Source organism: Schistocerca americana, unplaced genomic scaffold, assembly GCF_021461395.2.
Source record: "Schistocerca americana isolate TAMUIC-IGC-003095 unplaced genomic scaffold, iqSchAmer2.1 HiC_scaffold_77, whole genome shotgun sequence".
Classification (NCBI taxonomy): domain Eukaryota; kingdom Metazoa; phylum Arthropoda; class Insecta; order Orthoptera; family Acrididae; genus Schistocerca; species Schistocerca americana.
In genome coordinates this window covers 590,001-595,000 of record NW_025726533.1, presented here as the reverse complement: position 1 = coordinate 595,000, position 5,000 = coordinate 590,001, and the positions used below count along the sequence as shown (strand labels likewise).

General features: G+C 51.1%; 1 non-coding gene across 1 annotated transcript in view; it reads right to left on the bottom strand.

Moving 5' to 3' along the window:
- LOC124590604 overlaps positions 1-693 on the bottom strand; it is a 1,910-nt gene extending 1,217 nt beyond the window's left edge. Inside the window, exon 1 of the ribosomal RNA XR_006976662.1 lies at positions 1-693. This exon is cut by the window's left edge and continues 1,217 nt beyond it. This is a non-coding gene — a ribosomal RNA (small subunit ribosomal RNA).
- Positions 694-5,000: the final 4,307 nt, after the last annotated feature.

Here is a 5,000-nt window from a genome sequence, read left to right as displayed (position 1 = left end):
AACACCGACGGGCGGTGAACCAACAGCGTGGGACACAAATCCAACTACGAGCTTTTTAACCGCAACAACTTTAATATACGCTATTGGAGCTGGAATTACCGCGGCTGCTGGCACCAGACTTGCCCTCCAATAGATACTCGTTAAAGGATTTAAAGTGTACTCATTCCGATTACGGGGCCTCGGATGAGTCCCGTATCGTTATTTTTCGTCACTACCTCCCCGTGCCGGGAGTGGGTAATTTGCGCGCCTGCTGCCTTCCTTGGATGTGGTAGCCGTTTCTCAGGCTCCCTCTCCGGAATCGAACCCTGATTCCCCGTTACCCGTTACAACCATGGTAGGCGCAGAACCTACCATCGACAGTTGATAAGGCAGACATTTGAAAGATGCGTCGCCGGTACGAGGACCGTGCGATCAGCCCAAAGTTATTCAGAGTCACCAAGGCAAACGGACCGGACGAGCCGACCGATTGGTTTTGATCTAATAAAAGCGTCCCTTCCATCTCTGGTCGGGACTCTGTTTGCATGTATTAGCTCTAGAATTACCACAGTTATCCAAGTAACGTGGGTACGATCTAAGGAACCATAACTGATTTAATGAGCCATTCGCGGTTTCACCTTAATGCGGCTTGTACTGAGACATGCATGGCTTAATCTTTGAGACAAGCATATGACTACTGGCAGGATCAACCAGGGAGCTGCGTCAACTAGAGCTGAGCAGCCGGCCGCCCGGGAGTGTGTCCCGGGGGCCCGCGCGAACACGCAAGCGTCCGCTCAATTATTCTGCAAACAGGAGGAGGCTGAGCTCCCCTGCACCATACACCTCGAAACCCTCTCAGGTCCCGGCGGCGCGCAGCGCCGTCCTAAGTACTTGGTCGGGTTCGAGAGAGGCGCAATCGCCCGGAGTTTGGCGAGTAGACGCTTTAGGTGCGACCACCCGTGCTCCCAACTGAGCTTGCCGCTGCCGACAGAGGCCCGGGAGCGTGCTGTCGTGGCATTGCCGGCGGGAGACAACACGCGCCACCTACGGTGACCGGCAGCTCCAACGCCAGCGCCACAGAAGGACAAAAGCCCCACTTGGGTGCCGAAGCGAACTCTCCCAGCACAGCGCACGCGCCAACACGTCCGCACAGCTGCGATACAAACCACCTGCGAGAACCGCAGAGGCGACCGAGCAGCAGACGGCGTCGCGGCGCCGAGCGCCGGGCGGCGGCGCATCCTCAGCGCACACAGTCCTCAATCGGACCAGCACACTGCAGATGTCCACCGCGCTTCGCACCGGGCCCGCGAGGACCTACTTTGGCCGCACGGCGCCGCGTGCAGGGTGCGCCGGCGCGCAGCTGCGCCGCCTGCCGCCTCCGTCGGCCGGCGCGCCTGCCACTGGCCGCCCCCACCAGCCGGCTGTAGCGCGTGCGCCCACGCACCGCGCGGCCAGCACGCCGGGAGGCCCCCCCTCACCGGCCGGGGACGGTCCCACCCAGCCACCGCCGCGTATCGCTTCACACCCAGATGCCATTCACGTTCGTGGGCATGGTGGGTATCGCTGGAACAACCGGTTGGTAGCTCAACCGATCGTCGCCATCACTGATTCACCTCTAGCGAGAACAACCGCACCACAACGGTTTACCAGTTGTTCATTTGCGTAACGTCACCAGCAAACGTAGGCGTCCATCGCCATTTGCAAATTCAACGATTGTTGCATGCCTGTGTCAGGTGTCACGACACACTATGTCTGCCCACATACACGCAACAACATGTGCACGCTTCGCGAACACGTGGAAGGTGGCCCCCGTACGTATGCGATGTCCATTGCGCGAACGACTGTCAACCGGCCTCTGTCGCATGTCGCAGATGTGGAACGCAGTGCACCATGCTATCACGGTGTGTGAGAAGAGACGACTACGTCTGACAACACGCGCCACTACATCAACAGACGGCTCATGCTGATCGCCATCCAGGGCATACCACACTGCAATCCAGCTCTTATAGGGAGACGACACGTAGCTGAGTGCACAACATTTGGACCGCATGGTTCGCCGTTGTTGGCGCAGTCGTTGTACGGTCACATGTACCACGATGTATCATTCAGTACATGAGGACCAATGTGCAGTACAGTGTGTGATTTGGACGTACAACATCAGCGGACAGTTGACACAGGCCGTACCACAGCGTAGGCTAAGTGCTTCGCCATGCAAATGCCAATGAACAACTGCAAATGCCAATGAACAACTGCAAAGGGCATCGAGCATGTACGTCCTGCTGCCATCCACATTACAGTGTATAGCTGCAAGGTGTTTAACATGAAGCGATACACTGGGGACCGGGCAGTGCGAGTAGCAAACTATATTGCGGGGGTTGCAGTTAGGCAACACTACACTAATTTAACGCGTCGTATGACAATTACAGAGCAGGTTAAGGCCCAACGTGTGTTGGGTTAAGGCCCAACGTGTGTTGGGTTAAGGCCCAACGTGTGTTGGGTTAAGGCCCAACGTGTGTTGGGTTAAGGCCCAACGTGTGTTGGGTTAAGGCCCAACGTGTGTTGGGTTAAGGCCCAACGTGTGTTGGGTTAAGGCCCAACGTGTGTTGGGTTAAGGCCCAACGTGTGTTGGGTTAAGGCCCAACGTGTGTTGGGTTAAGGCCCAACGTGTGTTGGGTTAAGGCCCAACGTGTGTTGGGTTAAGGCCCAACGTGTGTTACGTTACGGCGCAACGTGGGTTACGTTACGGCGCAACGTGGGTTGCGTTACGGCGCAACGTGGGTTACGTTACGGCGCAACGTAGGTTACGTTAAGGCGCAACGTAGGTTACGTTAAGGCGCAACGTAGGTTACGTTAAGGCGCAACGTAGGTTACGTTAAGGCGCAACGTAGGTTACGTTAAGGCGCAACGTAGGTTACATTAAGGCGCAATATAGGTTACATTAAGGCGCAATATAGGTTACGTTAAGGCGCAATATAGGTTACGTTAAGGCGCAATATAGGTTAGGTTAAGGCGCAATATAGGTTACGTTAAGGCGCAATATAGGTTACGTTAAGGCGCAATATAGGTTACGTTAAGGCGCAATATAGGTTACGTTAAGGCGCAATATAGGTTACGTTAAGGCGCAATATAGGTTACGTTAAGGCGCAATATAGGTTACGTTAAGGCGCAATATAGGTTACGTTAAGGCGCAATATAGGTTAGGTTAAGGCGCAATATAGGTTAGGTTAAGGCGCAATATAGGTTAGGTTAAGGCGCAATATAGGTTAGGTTAAGGCGCAATATAGGTTACGTTAAGGCGCAATATAGGTTACGTTAAGGCGCAATATAGGTTAGGTTAAGGCGCAATATAGGTTAGGTTAAGGCGCAATATAGGTTACGTTAAGGCGCAATATAGGTTAGGTTAAGGCGCAATATAGGTTAGGTTAAGGCGCAATATAGGTTAGGTTAAGGCGCAATATAGGTTAGGTTAAGGCGCAATATAGGTTAGGTTAAGGCGCAATATAGGTTACGTTAAGGCGCAATATAGGTTACGTTAAGGCGCAATATAGGTTACGTTAAGGCGCAATACAGGTTACGTTAAGGCGCAATACAGGTTACGTTAAGGCGCCATACAGGTTAGGTTAAGGCGCCATACAGGTTAGGTTAAGGCGCAATACAGGTTAGGTTAAGGCGCAATACAGGTTAGGTTAAGGCGCAATACAGGTTAGGTTAAGGCGCAATACAGGTTAGGTTAAGGCGCAATACAGGTTAGGTTAAGGCGCAATACAGGTTAGGTTAAGGCGCAATACAGGTTAGGTTAAGGCGCAATACAGGTTAGGTTAAGGCGCAATACAGGTTAGGTTAAGGCGCAATACAGGTTAGGTTAAGGCGCAATACAGGTTAGGTTAAGGCGCAATACAGGTTAGGTTAAGGCGCAATACAGGTTAGGTTAAGGCGCAATACAGGTTAGGTTAAGGCGCAATACAGGTTAGGTTAAGGCGCAATACAGGTTAGGTTAAGGCGCAATACAGGTTAGGTTAAGGCGCAATACAGGTTAGGTTAAGGTACGACATAGGTTAGGTTAAGGTACGACATAGGTTAGGTTAAGGTACGACATAGGTTAGGTTAAGGTACGACATAGGTTAGGTTAAGGTACGACATAGGTTAGGTTACGGTACGACATAGGTTAGGTTACGGTACGACATAGGTTAGGTTACGGTACGACATAGGTTAGGTTACGGTACGACATAGGTTAGGTTACGGTACGACATAGGTTAGGTTACGGTACGACATAGGTTAGGTTACGGTACGACATAGGTTAGGTTACGGTACGACATAGGTTAGGTTACGGTACGACATAGGTTAGGTTACGGTACGACATAGGTTAGGTTACGGTACGACATAGGTTAGGTTACGGTACGACATAGGTTAGGTTACGGTACGACATAGGTTAGGTTACGGTACGACATAGGTTAGGTTACGGTACGACATAGGTTAGGTTACGGTACGACATAGGTTAGGTTACGGTACGACATAGGTTAGGTTACGGTACGACATAGGTTAGGTTACGGTACGACATAGGTTAGGTTACGGTACGACATAGGTTAGGTTACGGTACGACATAGGTTAGGTTACGGTACGATATAGGTTAGGTTACGGTACGATATAGGTTAGGTTACGGTACGACATAGGTTAGGTTACGGTACGACATAGGTTAGGTTACGGTACGACATAGGTTAGGTTACGGTACGACATAGGTTAGGTTACGGTACGATATAGGTTAGGTTACGGTACGATATAGGTTAGGTTACGGTACGATATAGGTTAGGTTACGGTACGATATAGGTTAGGTTACGGTACGATATAGGTTAGGTTACGGTACGATATAGGTTAGGTTACGGTACGATATAGGTTAGGTTACGGTACGATATAGGTTAGGTTACGGTACGATATAGGTTAGGTTACGGTACGATATAGGTTAGGTTACGGTACGATATAGGTTAGGTTACGGTACGATATAGGTTAGGTTAAGGTACACATTGTTG